Genomic DNA, 16,957 nt, shown 5'->3' with positions numbered 1-16,957 from the left:
TTAATGTCGATAAATTTTAAAATCGTAATAATACTGACGCGATAAATGTTTTTATATAATAGTAATATCTTGAATATTAGTAATTGTATGCAAGAGAACATTTGTGTATGTTTTATGCAAATTTCAGCTGAATGCTTACACATGTTATTAGACCAACTGGACTAATTCACTAACTGGACAATTCACTAAAAGGTACCGATCGAAAAGATATAGCGATGTTTTTGGAACCTCGTGTAGCACCTAGTCTGGAGTGATTAATGGATTCAGGTTGGTTACCTCGCTAGCGGACGACGAAAATAAGAAATTCCATTAACACTTAACCTGAATCGACCAAGCAGGGCTCTTGGGTTAAAAGAACAGATTCTTATAAAAAAGAGGATCCAGTAGAAGGGTTTCTTACTGGCTTAATTTAAAATGGCCTCTAGAAAGTCATACTGATAATAATAGAAGAATCTTCTGCAGTACCAAGACTGGAGTGATTAATGATGTTATACATAACCTAAACTCATTCACTAGAAATTTAGAAATAACAAAGACATTATTTATAGAAGAAGGCTATATACAAACTAAGATTTGTACATCTCACTAGAAGGAAAAGGTCACTAGAATGTGAGTAGAATAATCCTAATTCTAACCTAAACTCATTCAATAAAAATTTAGAAATAACGAAGAAATTATTTATAGAAGAGAGTTATATACTAAAGAACTAGATACAAATTAAGGTTTGTATATCTTACTAGAAGATAAAGGCCATTAGAAACTTAGCAGAAAGTCATATCATAGTAAATATTTGGAACCCTACAGGCATGCCAAAATTAAACTATTGAAGCCCTAGGAGAAGCAGTGTAAAATTAAAGAATAACACAATCTGAAAATTTAGCTCAACCCCATCTGGGGGTAAGATAATTTCGAAGCAACGTGTAACCTCCGTGGCCGTATTTCTGGGATTCTACGTCATCTGCTAGTTAAGTGAGTCAAAACTCAAATATTAAAGCCGTAGGGGGCTATTATAATGTGCTAGAATTAGGAAATAGCCCGAACAGAGTCGGTGGTACCGCGATCCAAATATTAAATCCTTAGTGGGACTATTGTATCGCAGAATTAGAGGATTCCGCAAGTGCAGAATTTACATGAAAAGGAAGATGATATAAAGCAATCTTTAACCTTTATGGTTATATTTCTGGGATTCTACCTCGTTCGCTGGTCAGGTACCATACCCCAAATGTTAAGCCCTTGGGGAGACCATTATATCATAGAAGTAGAGTATTCCACAAGTGCAGAATTTATACTAAAAGGAAGATAATTTAAAGCAACCTTTAACCTTTACGGTTATATTTCTGGGATTCTAGATCGTTTGTGCTAGAGAGGGCTATTAAACCTGAAATATTAAATTCCCAGGGACGATATTATATCATAGAATTATTTATAGCTCAAATCGGGAGAAAATGATTTAAAGCAATCTAATCTGGATTCATAAATATAGGGAACAAAACTCTAATGTGGTAATGCAGTATCAATGGTACCAATATACGCACTGCCAAATTCTAGGATGTTAAAACCTAGAGTAATAAAATTTAGGATGACAAAGTCTATGCCCCTTAAAGCTAGTGTACCGACGCATTGAAACTAAGATCTAGGGGTGTTAAAGCTTAAGCTAGTATTCTAGAGTATTCTTTGGAAGTATATGTTTTCCTGGGGATTCACAAAAGAGAGACCCAAAATGTGGGATGTCACCTCATCTAAGGCCCCTAAATCTGGGATGCTACCATCTAGGGTCCCTAAAACTGGAATGTCACTATCCAGGATCCCTAAAAATGAGATGTTACCGTCTAGGATGCTTAAAAACTGGGATGATATCGTCTAGGGTCTTTAAAACTGAGCTACCACCATCTACGGCCCCTAAATCTATGTTACTATGATGCAATGTTCAACAATCTATGTTACTATAATCTAGTGTTCCAAAATCTATGTTGCTATGATCTACTGTTCCATAATCTATGTTACTATGATCTAGTGCTCCAAAATCTATGTTGCTATAATCTAGTGTTCTGTAATCCATGTTACTATGATCTAGTATTCCAAAATCTATGTTGCTATGATCTAGTGTTCCGAAATCTATGTTACCATGATCTAGTGCTCCTAAATCTATGTTATTATGATCTAGTATTCTGTAATCCATGTTACTATGATCCAGTGTTCCAAAATCTATGTTACCATGATTTAGGCTCCCTAAATCAACGTTACTGTGGTCTAGTGTCCCAGAATCTATCACACCGTGATCTGCAACATCAAAACCTGCGATTGTGAAGTCTGAGGTACCAAAATCCATCATTCTTAAACAACGTGGCGCGAAAACGATCTATTCGCGCACAGGATTAGTCCAGGATTGAAGAGTGAGACAGTCGGGGGGAATTTCGGGTTGTGTCAAAGGCAGATAGTCGGATAGGGGAACGTTTAAGCTTCGCGGTCATAGAACAGGAATGGGTGAGGTTAAGTCCCGGGGCTTACCGTTAAAGTGAAAAAGACAGAGCAGCGCTATCGGAAGCAGCGAACCGCGTAGTTCCGATCTCTCGGTCGGGGATGTCTTGGTAAATCAAGAAGCTTGCCCAGCAGCTCTCCGTGACGGCCGCCGACGTCCTGCCGTATTAAGCCCAGGGCGTCCCTCACAATCACATCGGCGGTCACCCCCGGATTGTCAGCTGGTCGATGCGAAATTACCATTTAATCACCGCTCTTACGATTCTTGGCCCCCCGCCGGTAGTTATAGTCGTGCGGGGACGGATGGCGTCGGATTTATGGTAACCATTGGCCTGCTACTTGGCGCTACTTTCCTAGTTGATCGTGCTAAACGCTATTGAGGTTAGGTTAGTGGAACTTATCCGTTGTCGATGGTGATGATGTTCCGAGCTAATAAGGGGAACTTTGACTTTGGAACGACTCGATATACAATTGCGACCGTTAGTGCAACATGGCGGATGGTTGGGTTATGGTGCCAATGTCTAGTTATTTTTTGGTGATTTAACTAGTAGCGTTAGTTTTTGATTGTTCTGTTTAGAACGTTTTTGTAAATGCCTGTAGAAAATTGTATTTATGCAATTGTTTCGATGTAACATTGTTCTTTGAAATTGTTATTGCTATAGAATTGTTTGAAAAGCTGTTAAAGAACGCTTTGGAGGTTAGGTGTGTGACACTTGTCCGTTCTTGATGATTTTGTAAGTCAATAAGGGAAATTTGACTTTGGAACTATTCGATATTCAGTTTTCTGACGACTGCTGACTCAATTGGGACCGTTTGTGCAACATGGCGGACAGTTAGGTTATGGTGCCAATGTCTAGTTATTTTTTGGAGATTTAATTAGTAGTGTTTCAATATGGAATTATTTTTTAACTTTGTTGTTGCTGTAGGATTATTTAAACAATGGTTAAAATGGAGAACTTTCTACATGAAAATAAGAAATGCTGAAATATTATTGCTTAAAGCGATTTTTCAAATAAAATTGTTTTGTAGGCAGAAATGAAATGTAAAATCTGAAAAACTTGGTTTTTGTTCGATTTAAAGGGTGCAATTTTTTCTGAGCAGATATAATGTAGGAGAATTTGCAAAAAAACAATCGAAAGGAAGGTACACCATGCGTCGAATTGGAAATTATTGGGTCTCAGCGTTCATTGATTCGAGTTTATAAATGACAAAAACGAGGAAATGCTACTTTATTTATGGAAGTCGATATTTATATTGCAGATAGGGACAGGCAGCGTAAAACGATTAATTAGCTGCGACGGAAATTGATGACTTACGTTAACAAATAACGGTACAAATGTGCGAAAGTTTCTGTGAACGACTGCTGTTCGTTTACTTTCCTCGACCAGTGCTATCAACAAATTAAAAAACCAAATTCCCAATCCTGTCCAGTTCGAGGACTGGATGCTTTCGTGATGAATATGGAGTGCCAGAAATAAGTAAATTGACAAATTAGTAAATTAAGAAGTTGAATGAACAAAATCAGGAATGATGAAATAAATAAATTAGGAAGTCAAAGATATGTGAAATAAGGGAGATAGGACATGACAGAATAAACGAAATAAGAGATGGCAAAATAAATAAATAAATGAAGAGAAACAAGAAATTGGTGGAAACCAGAATGAACAATTGAAGAAACACATAAATTAACAAATTACAAGCATTGAATAAACAAAGTCTGGAATGAGGATACAAAACAATTCAGAAATTGATGAAATGATGAATTAAATAAATTAAGAAATAATGGCAAAAAAAATTAAATGATTCACAAACTGACGGAAACAAAAATTAACCTATTAAGAAATGAAAAACTGGAGAAACGACGTGATAAATGAAGCAACGAAGAAACAAACAAATTAAGGAATACGGAAATTAACTGAAATTACTATAATACTTTCTGAAGCAACATTGAGAATGGCGTTTGAAAAATGTCGCAAAATCGATCTCGGGTGCGTGAATTTGATTCAAAAGTACCAATGCAGCGTCGGACCCTATTTTAATTACTCTTCGTTAGCATGGAGCTTGCAAGGATTTTTTCCAAAAGCGGTGCGCATCAAAGAACACGTCGAAGTACGAAAATGAAATTTTACAAACTGTCTGACACAGTGTGACCCCTTTTAATTATCGGGCACCGTTTCGAATCAACGATTGAGCAACATGGCGGAATTATTGCTTAACTCAGCGTTCGTCGTTTACTTGTTCATTTCATCAGCGTGCGCGTGCAATCGAAAAGAATGCGTTGTTATCCTCGCGAACGACCGAATTAAAAACACGTTAACACTTTTCCGGCAACCTCGCGTTGTTCCGCGTTCCCGTCAACTTTGATTCGCCATTCAGTTAAATGCGCAGACTTGCAGCAATGAATTTCTTTAGTCGTTGCGAATTCATTCGATTCAAATCTTGTTAAACAAAATATAAAAACGAAGATTTGTATATGTCTTTATATATTTATATTATATATTTTATATTTTATACTTTTTTATATTATATATTTTATATTTTATACTTTTTTATATTATATATTTTATATTTTATACTTTTTTATATTATATATTTTATATTTTATACGTTTTTATATTATACATTTCATATTTTATACTTTTTTATATTATACGCTTTGATAATAAACGCAGGCCATTTTCTATCGAATCGAATTTCTATCAAAAGGTGAAAAATTCATTTCGACAAAGTGAAATGTTGCAGAAGAAAATTAGGGGAGGGGTGCATATATTATTTAAATTATGCATATTGACTGTGTGTGTATTGACTGTATTTTATTATACTTTATAATAATATTATCGATAAGAATTCTCGAAACATTTTTCTCAAAAATATATGTACATATACGATTTAACAAATGCAATAAAATTAATATTTTTCCTTAAACATGTATTTGCAACCAGTGCAAGTGAAATAATGTGTACGCGTGTACATACAGGGTGCTCCATATAAAAGAAACCTTAAACTTATCTCCTTCATTCTATTTTTTTACCATAATAGTATGACCATTAAAGCATCTTTAGTTATATTGTTTTTCATTAGCATGAAGCGTATATTGGATAAAATTTAATGTTCCAGAAATATTTCTTACATGGCAGCTACGAAGGTTAATAGAATGGTCTGTTTTAGGTGCGACAATAATAATATTATTCTTGTGAATAATGAACTACATTCTTCTGAGAAATATATGTGAAATTATTAAGAATAATATTGTTAGTATTAGCAATATTGGAATATAGAAATAAAGAAATAGAAACAAATACTAAAAATTGCTAATTAGAAAATGAAATTGAAAGTAACAAATAGGACAAAAAATACCGTAATTAGCATAATATTATGAAAAATAACTTATACGTGCCATTAAAATTAATAATATTAGAAAATGAAAATACCAAATGGAAACTAGACATAAATATTGCCTATTAAAAAATAAAAATGAACGTAGCAAGTGGTAAACAAAAATATAAATTGCTACCTAGAAAATAGAAATGAAAAATATCAAATGATAATTAAAACAAAAGATTGTCAATTTGAAAGTAAAAATAAAAGTATGAAGCAGTAAATAAAATAAGAACAAAATAAAAAGTGACTAATTAGAAAATAAAAATGAAAGTAATAACTAGAAGCTGAAATGAAAAATTGCTGAACAGAGTATAAAAATCGAAACTAATAGTAAATACCAAATTGAAAAATTACCAAATGAAAAAATAAAAATTGGAATAACAAATACAACATAATATACAAAACTGTCTACCAGAAAATAGAAATGAAAGTTCTGAGTAAAAACTGAAATTAAAAATTGCCAAATAGATTATAGAAATTAAAACTCCGAGTGGAAGCTTACATAAAAAATTGCCAAACAGATAGCAGAAATTGAAATGCCAAATATTATAGAAAATGAAAGTAAAAATTGTCAATTAGAAAATATAAAAATGAAAGTACTGATTTGGAAACTGAAATTAAAAATTGTCAAATAGAATACAGACATTAAAACATCTAGTGGAATCTAACATGAAAAATTGCCAAATAGATACTACAAATTAAAATATCAAATAAGAAATAAAAGTAAAAATTGCCAATTAAAAAATAAAAATGGAAGTACTGGTGCGTGTGTGTGTAGAAACGGAAATTAAATATTGCCAAATAAAATATAAAAATGGAAACTGATAAATAACAGTAACACGAACTGAAATGAAAAAATGCCGAATGGAAAATAGAAATAAAACTTTCGTTAGTATTTGCACAAAGTAGAGAACTGATTCTGAGAATTGTCAACTAAAAAATATAAATGAGAGCACCAAAGGTGAACAGAGAATATGACTCAAGATATGAAACGAAATAACAATTGCCAATTAGGGAGGAAAATTGAAAGTAGAGAAGGTAGGAAATAAAAATGGTGGACTTAGCATAAAATAATAATCTGTCTGTTCTGACCCACAACTTTTTTGCTATTTCATTAACATTGGATAGCGAAATCTAAACTTGTATTTTAAAAAATTGGAGTTTGAATAGTTTTCTAATTGTGGTTTAAGATGGAGACCTAACTTCCGGTTACTTTAGAATTTACCAAATCTAGCTTAAACCCTAGAAAACGCCATTTATATTTTCTAGTCGGATCTTCCTTCGGATACTTAATTTTTAAAATAAATTACAAAAGGACTGTGGAAAATGCCTCCCTCTCTTTAAGAATTATTTAAACATGTTTAAATGTTCGTAATATTGTAAAACAGTGTATCGTCGTAATCAGGAGAATCTGTAGAATTATTCTACGCAAATATCATGCGTGTGGCATTCACGGTTAAAGAAAAATGAAAAATTTTCAATTAAGAAGCTAAAAGAAGTTGTAGTCGACAGTTTGACGTTTCGTTTTAAAATCAATTTTTATAATCTAAAACAAATTTTAGATTATAATGATTTCTAAATTTGTGGTAAAATCGTAAAAATCGTTACGTACGCTCCTTGAGGAAGATTATGGTCTCCCTGACCGACTGCAGCGATTTCTTCGATATTATATCGTCGTCTGCGTCCTGTCTGCCAAGAAACATATCAGAAACTGAATTTCACAAAATTACAAAATTTTTTGATTTTTGATAGCCAAACATTACAATGACCTTTGAAAAAATATGTGTAAATATGCACAAAATAGCGATGATCTTCAATACTTGGAAGAAAATGATCTCGAAAGAAAAGAAGAACATCAATCGTAATATTCTTAGCTCTGAACTAAAGAAAGTTGGCACATATTTTTGATATCAGCAAAAATACGAAAATATTTTATTATACAGGGTAAAATAAAATAAACTAACTAAAATAACGAAATATTTAATTTCTCACTGATTTTAACCAAATAAATCGTACAACAATAAACCTAAATACATTTGACGATTTCTTTGAGTTTTATTAATTAGTCTATTTGGACATAAATACAAGTGATATTTGTTAGAATTTTATAAAATAACAAGAAATCCAGTAAAATCGAATGTAGTACTTCAGAACAGTCAATAATTTCATTCAATAAATTTCATCGGGGAGCACATAATTATAAAATTCCAATGAAACTAATACAATAAATTTCATTAAAGTCCGCGTGTCCGCGATCAAATGAGGAATCCGGCGGAAGCTGAGAACCGGGTAGATCCGTGGCCATAAATAACGCAAAATAATATTCAGCCGGGTTAATTAAAAATAATATTTCATTGTGGACGCGGTGCGCGGCGCGGATCTCCATTATCCTCCGCCATTTTTAAAAACGCGATAGGACCGACCGACTCGTTTCCATTCCGAATTCCGTCAGGTAGTTTATTAAAAAGAAAAAATGAAACGCATAAAACAACGGAAAGAAATCAAAGCGTTCGGGCTAAGAAAAAACAATCAAGAGCGTGTTCGTGTCACGTTCGCTTTAACTGATTCATGCTAGCGATAATTAAACGCAAGCTCGGCCGCGTCGGCCGACTTGTTAGTCCCGAGATAATTATTGTTCGGCAGGCAATTATAATTCTTACTTTACTGTGTTGCCGGGCGTGTGATCGCCGATCTTAATGATCCTAATTGCACCTATAACCTTTCGCAGCGCGTTGATTTTGTAATTAAATCCGCGCAGATCGACGAGCTAGTCGCGAGCCATTTTTATCCGCTGATAAAACCGGAATACATTTATGAAATGTTACAGAATTATTTCTTCATTTATGAGGTTCTTGAGAATTAATTTATGAGAATTCGTGGATCGTATCGAGCAAAAATTTTAATAAAATAAATGATAGTACGTAATATGTAGTAAGAAGATTATGTTAGCAAACAAACTAATTTATTCAATAGATTTTAAACAATTTTAGATCAGTCTTCCATTTTAAACAATTTTAAATTAGCCTTTGATCACAAACAATATTAAATCAGTTTTCCATTTTAAGGAATTTTAAATTAGCCTTTGATCATAAACAATTTTAAGTCAGTCTGCGATTTTAGACAATTTTAAATCAGTCTTCAATTTTAAACGATTTTACACATTTTGTAGTCAAACCGTTAACCGTGGCGCAGGTAATAAGACTGGGGAAAAAGTGGGTAATTGGGTAATTGGTGTTGTGCAGAAGGTAAGGGGAATACGTGACGGTGAGAGAATTTTGGCGACCAGATGTAGGCAGCGTTGAAGGAAATATTACAGGCAGGAAATAACGGCTTTTCGGTATAATTAGATACTATTATTACGGTCGCTTATTTGTTTGTGGAAAGACGCTTGCAGTACAGATAGAGTCGTTTGGTAATTTTCGGAATCTATTGTATGGTAGGGACGGTGTTGGATCGAGCGGTCGAGCCACGTATGCTTTATTACTTTAGATAGCTTCTATATACTTTTAACGCGGAACAACAAGTCTTAGTGGGCATGAGGCGAAAAAAGATAGAATTACAATTGGATTATGTGCAAATGCGTTAGGCACACATAAGATTATGCCTATTGTAATTTATAAATATAAAAACCTAAGAGCTTTGAAACATGTACTTTCATTACCTTACAGGCAGGAAATAACGGCTTTTCGGATAATTAGATACTATTGTTAATTTTACTATTGGTAATTTTCGGAATCTATTGTATGCTTATGCCCCGACGGTGTTGGGTCGAGCGGTCGAGCCGCGTATGCTTTATTAAATAATAGATAGCTTCTATAATACTTTTAACGCGGAACAATTGCAGTTTCTAAGTTGATGGTTTTTTCGAGCCGTCTTCTTTCCGGCAATAAAGTCATTTCTGCATTTTCGAGTAATGCACGCCTCATCGGCAGCATTTTTTATAATAGGGTCATTAGCACGCACCGCTTCGGTCGCCCGTCCAGGGTTTCTTGCTACCTGCGGCACTGCGTGCTACGTCACTTTTACATCCCCTTTCATCGCGTCACTGGTCAATCAATTTCTATTCTTCGTTTCTTGTGTCATTGTGTCATTGAACAAAAAGTCTTAGTGGACATGGGGCGAAGAAAGATAGAATTACAATTGGCTTATGTGCAAATGCGTTAGGCACACATAGGATTATGCCTATTGTAATTTATAAATATAAAAACCTAAGAGCTTTGAAACATGTACTTTCATTACCTGTAATTTTTAAATCGCAGTCAAATGCACGGATGAGTAGAACGTTATTTTCAGATTGATTTGAAAACCATTTCGAACCATCAGTAAAACAATATCAGGAGGAAAACAAATATCGGAGAAAGTAAAATGATGTTAAATGATTGCGAAGCCTACAAAATTTCGCTACAAGAAGAGGAACATTTTAAAATTATATATTTACCACCTAATACAGCATTTGTTCTGGAACCAATGGATCAAGGGATCATAGGAAAAACAAAAAGAATTTTCCGGCACAAGCTTTTGCAAATTGTTTTAACATATGATCAAGGAATAAATGAATTTTATGACGATTACACATTAAAAACCTGTATTGACATTTTATCGGATTCGTGGTTCAAAGTTACAACAAAGAACATAAAAAATGCATGGAATAAACTGCTACATAATAGTAATCCTGCTGGCCCTCCAATTCAATCACACATGGGAGAGTTTGAACCTGATTGGCCAGAGATAATGAGTGCAATTACAGGAGAGCAATGCACCCTGATACATGCCACACAATTTTTATTAGACTGTGAGGAGGAAGAAAGAAGGAACGAAAACGAAAATACAGAACTGCAAAATGAACCAAACAACCACAATAAATTACATGCGGCCCTTAAGTTATTGACATCTTACAGTAAACATCATACGTATTCATATACAATGGTAAAAATTTGCAGCCAATTTGAATATGAATTATTTACAAATTAATGTTTTTTTTTACATTATTTGTTATGAGAAAATAGAGGAAAAACACCACCTTGTTATAACGACGTATTTTATTTATTACGTAATTTGCTAAAATAAAATGAATTACAGATTAATTATCAAGTAAATAAATGTTGTTCAGTCTCATTGCAAGGCTGGAAATCTGTTTCGGTTTCTTTCCGTATCCAGGAAGAAGATCCGAAAGAACGAAATTATTTTATTGTGAAAAGGTGAAAGTTTTAGTATTTAAGGTGTACCCGGTGACTATGCGACGCATCCCGATTGCCATAGCCAGGGTGGTACCAGCGATCGCGAACTCTCTGACCACCCTTCGTACCTGCGAAAACTGTGACAGCAGCGCACTAATTTGCATCTGATCGATTGTACCAAACCATCGGAAAATAGCATTTAAGGCTACAAATTTGAATCTTTTGGGAGAATCAAATAAACATCATTGCCTAAACTTTTCACCATCGCACACCACGTGCATCTTGGCAGCGCATTACGCACAACGTCTATCGTCTTTGATTCTATTGGCAACACAAATATCTGTCCAAACTATATCACGTTTGGTCTCATTTGAATCAGAAATCCATCAGCAATATGTTAAAAAAAAATCAGTATTAAAATGTTAAAATTAAAAAAAATCTATGTCATTGTATTATGAGTTGTCTTCCGGGAATTCGAGTCAAAGGAGCCGGGGCGCGTGCCGCAGCACACGTGTTCACCGACTCGCATAGCGAGAAAATCGATAAATTACAGGGTCGCGCAATATCTCGGTGTCAGAAGTGGCATACTTAAGTCGCGCCAGGAAGAGAGACACTACTATACATGTATATACGGTCTAAGGACGTAACGCCCACGCGACACAATCTCTCAATAAGAGCGCGGTCCCTAGATCGAGACGTTCGATCACAATCCATAAAACCGCGGTGCCACCAGTCTGGCTCATAATGCGTCACGGCTGTCTGGCCTCGGAAAGCGACGGAGAGGCTCTTCGGAATCGAGCAGATAGCACCGTAGGACCGCTGTCAGCCGGCAAAGACCGAGCACCCGGCGATCTATCATCCGCGATCCTCTCCCGGGAACGATTGTTAAAGAGTTTCGAATGGCGGCCGGCCATTTGCGATCGATGGCCCATCCACGCGCGAGCGCGATATCGGTTTTTCCACCTAGAATTAGTATCTGGCTACGTTCAACCCCCCGTTTGACTCGGCAGCCGTTCCTCCCCGCCCCTCTCCATAAGAGACGAGAAGAATCCCGGGGGTTATAGGAAGAGGATTCTCGAGGTTCGAATCTCCTGATGATCGGTCAGCTTAGCTTTTTACGGGGGCCGTATGAAAAATCTATCAGGGTTAAAGCGTCGCTTATGCACACCGGCGCGGCTTTATCGGATGGATTCTCCTGTGAGGAACCGTTTCCGAGCGGCGCGCTGCTTTGAAAAATTCAGCCGCGTACCGGGCACTAATAGAGGACTTTTTGCAAGTTGATGAGCCATCCGAACCGGGCGCGCCCGTTAATTATTTTATGACGCGTCGTCCACGGGATTCGCGGCGATGCTGGGGGAGGACTTAGGCTGTCTTCCCACTTGGAACAGTTTTATAACCAATTTCAATCGACCGATTTCAATGAAATTTTCAGCGTGTACAGGGTGTTCCACGTAACCGTTGCCACGATTTTTTCCAGCATCTCCGGCGGTCTAACAAATAAACGTTTCGAACAAATGTTACTCGGTTTTTAGCCGGCTACGGATTGCGATATAAAAAGCTTCAGAAAGAAATAATTTACGTGAAGAAATCAAGGTCACTTTCATTTTTTTTTAAGTTGCACAAGACGAATTCGATGACCTGTTATACCACGACCTTCGGATGACCTTGACGTAACACAGTTTTCAATGACAACATATCACTTCGTTGATCGCATTTTTTGTGCGTCAAGGTTGTCCGTAGGATATGGTGTAACATATCGTTGGATTCGTCTAGGCACAAGCTACAATGATATGAAGTAAAAAATATAAGATGCAATTTAAGAAAATGAAGATGACCTTAATTTTTTGGAATAAAACACTTATTTCTGAAACTTTTTATACCGCATTATTCCGACTATTTTTTATTCATATTAACATTAGATTTACGGAACCCGTTAAAATGGCGTGTCACCAATTTTTTAATTTACAATTACGGCAAATGTTACAACAACACTTGTTGAGAATCAGAATAAACGTCTTATTGTTACTTTTATAAACTCATTTAAAACAGCTGTTTTTTGTCTAGAAATCTAGTATTAAATAAATATTCCAAAATGTATAATCTTATCTACAAACATCAATTCATCGAACAGTAGTATAAATATTCAACAATAACATTTTTAATCGTCGTAAAATCGATGATAATATTATACCCTCTGAAAAGCGTTCCGTAATAGGTACAGTAAATTCTCCCTAATTGATGCTCAGCTTAGAAACAAAAATAGACAATTTGGGAAGAAGAGATACAATTATTCGAGCTTTGCGGCTCGTTTTTATAGTTAACGATCGTCACCAACTATAAAAGCGAGCCTCAAGGCCACGAAAGCATTCTTTTTGGAAGAAAATTGCTGCTATATTTTTAGACATAATCATTTCAAATTTATATTTATTTATATGTAAAAAGAAATTTGTATTCTAAAGATTTCTATTGAATTTTCAATGAAATAATCATCAATTATTAATGAATTGAAAATGAAATAAAAATTGAGACCATCTTCAACGAAAAATTTTAATTGTGACCAACGATGCCCTAAAATATTGGTAGCGGTACGGTAAATTTTGTTGGCGCCTCGGAGTCGCCATTCGAGTGCAAAGGGTTAGGTTTTAAAATCAATCGTACGTCAGCGGTGTCTGGCATTCTTCGAGCGTCATTTAAAAATGTTTATTGCTCCATGATATAGTAAAAAAATATACGGTTACGATCGCGAGAGTCTACAGAATCGTTCTACGAAAAATTCGTGCCTCTAGCGTCACAAGTTACACCGGGAAAAATTCTCAAACGCGATAATTTGTCTGCTGAAAAAGAAACTCATCTCCCAGCAATTCGAGTTTCAAACTGAAATCTTCGAAGAACCGACAAAGAGATCGAGAAAAGATCGTCTCGCGATGTGTAAATGAGATCGGAATTTACGAGATAAAATTCATCGTCGGTTATCATCACGGCCGGAAGCGTGACCGCGGCCTAATAAGTGTCCTCGAGCGGGTGGTTTCGCTCACCTTTTGGAGCTCTGCGCGCCCATCGCGGCGATCACGGCCGATTGGCGGGAAATTCGAACGGGGTTCCAGCGCGTCCGCGGTGCGGCAACAGCAATCAACCGAATAATTTAAGGGTCCACGGTAGGTAACGGTAGGTTACGACGCGGATCGCGACTATATTTCCGTCATCGACGCGAACCTATCTGCTTAACGACCAGATTTCCCACGATGCGCAGCACGCACGCGTGTACAAATCGAGAGGACCGTTCGATACAGTCTTTTGTTCCACTGTCGCTATTAAAATAACGTGATTCCGCGAACGGCACCGGGACAGGAGCGTAATAGAAACACCGATACCGAACCGGCCGCGGCCGGCCGATCGTCACCGATTTTTCGATTTCCCGCTAGCTCCCGTGGACCCCCGTGGACCCCCATGAAACCAATATGGCTGCCGTGAAATAATGGGACAGTATAGACAATAGACAAATCAACTTTAAATTCATCGCGCCCTGCCAGCCGAGAATCATTCTCCCCGACGTGAAACAATTCGCTCGATTCCATTCGAAACGAGATTAGTTTTTTGGTTGATGCGCACATCGGGACGAACATGAATTCTTCTGGAAATTTGGCGGTACGTCATGCGGCCAGAATATGCCGTGAAATATGATCGCCACGTATCTTTCTTTTGGAAAATTTTAACGTTTTCGTAGAATTTTTAGTCCGTTCTTTTCTATTTCCCAGGTTTTATTCGTCGATTGTTATTTATGTATTTAACGTTGTTTTTATGTTGTATGGTTTTTAGTACGGTTATTTGATGCAGCAATGGCTCGAATGATTCTCAAAGCTAATTTAATAAATAATAATCGTGTTAAAGGACGTGAGGGATATGTTTGTTAGAGAAATATGAAGAATATTATCAATAAGATACTCACCCATTTAGTTGTAAAATCCACTTTATGCACGGAAATGTGTGGGGGATAGTGCATTGACCACATTTACGTACTTTGTTAATCTTCACTGTACACCGCATGTTTAAAAATTTCATACGTTACACACAAGGTGTCATGCACACTAGAAAATTAAAACGGCCGTCACGGTTAAATTACTTACTATTTCGGGTCCGAAAAATTAGTAAATATTCTTCAGACGTTCTAAAGTAAAGGTGAACAGCGTTTTTCTTAAAAATATCACTGTAAAAAAAATCCGGAAAGTTCTCGCTTCGTGATTTGTTCAATACTTCGAACGCGGCTCGAGTCCGTCCCGACCATCTGTCAAAGTCTCTTTCTGCGGGCTCTCGAACTTCGCGCCGTCACCTCCCATTGGTCAGTGATTTCCGTTAATAACTCGTAAACAAAGACGCAGATTGCATTTTCGCAAAGGAAAAAGTTACTTCAAATGACCTCAGCTACCCCTCATTTTCGGCTGTTAGAATAATTTGTGGAACACCCTGTATATATAAATCATTTATATATATTTTATTGAACATTTATTAGTTAAATATCTCGAAGTTCGAAAAATCGGCAAAATTAGCCCAAAAGTGATCAAAAGTAGCTTCCTCAGATAAGAAAGTTAAACAACGAGAGTTTTTTACTTCGTTTTGTCATTCCAAGTATGTAATAGCAAAATTGTAACATTATCTATTATACAGGTCCCTCTATGATCTAAAAAAAATTCAAATCGTCTACTCTAATTTTAAAAAAGTTAAAATTGCGCCTTGAGAAGTGTTCGAATGTCAGTGGGAGTCACTGTATACATATAGCTGATGGCCGGCCTCGGCGACCAAGGGTTGTATTCGCGAGGCATTTTCATGCCCGGCATCTTTTTCGCCGGCATTGTTCGTCCTTGACGAATACGAGGTTCTCTGTTCTTCAGCAAGGGCGAAATGAACAGTCCTCCGAAGCATTGGCGGATTAATGCGTACTGGTGCCCGAGGCGCGATACAAAATTGAGATCCCCAATACGCTATGACACGCTATGACAAATAAAGCGATTATTAAAAAAAGTTTTATTTGAAAATAAAAACTTTATTTATGGCATTGAGAAATTAATTTCAATAACAGCTTTTCGGGACTTTTGCTAGTGCACAGTCGAATGCATGTGTAGATTTCAGCTAGCAACTTGCGTTCATTAGTCGCATATGCATTGCATTTATATCATTTTACTACATGAAATAATATCACGTCGTTCGTTTCAACAGACAGCTGTTATATTATGTACAAAAAAAATAAAATACTACTAATTTATCAATATGTAATTTAATCAAAATAATACATGTTTGCTGGCTTTAAATGGACTTACATCATTTTCATAATTAGTCAATTGTAATAATCATTTAATTTCAGTTATGAAATTTTAAATATCATTTGAAATATATTTTCTATTAATCCATATAATTTTGTTTATTAATAATAACAATAAATAAAATAGGAGTCTCGTTTCTTATTTTGAACGTCAAATATATTTATATATTGTTAAACTTAAAATAAGATATTGTTATTATTTATTTACCGTAAATAACCAGACCCTGTTTACTCCCGGTAGGTTCTGCTTTCCCTTGCAAATCATAATTTTCATCAAGGCTCGGTGCGAGCCTGTTTACAATGGTTCCTTCAATTGACTCATTTTCACTGGCTCGGCCTAATCCGCCGCTTCTCTTTTTTTTTTTTAATTTAACTGAACGAGCCAATCCTTGCAAAATCCGTATGACACGACCGGTCATCGCAGGTACATGTGCTTACCTGATAGCCGGCAGCGGTGGCTAATGGTTTTCCACGGGAGACGTTTTTATACCTGGCGCATCTTTTCCGGTAGTATCCTTTTGTCATTGTTCGTCCTTGCTGATTAGGACGTTCTGTCCTTTAGCAAAGACAGTATAAATAGCCTGCCGATGTCAACGGAAACACTTAT

This window comes from Megalopta genalis, unplaced genomic scaffold (assembly GCF_051020955.1).
Source record: "Megalopta genalis isolate 19385.01 unplaced genomic scaffold, iyMegGena1_principal scaffold0063, whole genome shotgun sequence".
NCBI lineage: Eukaryota > Metazoa > Arthropoda > Insecta > Hymenoptera > Halictidae > Megalopta > Megalopta genalis.
This window is presented reverse-complemented; position numbering follows the sequence as displayed.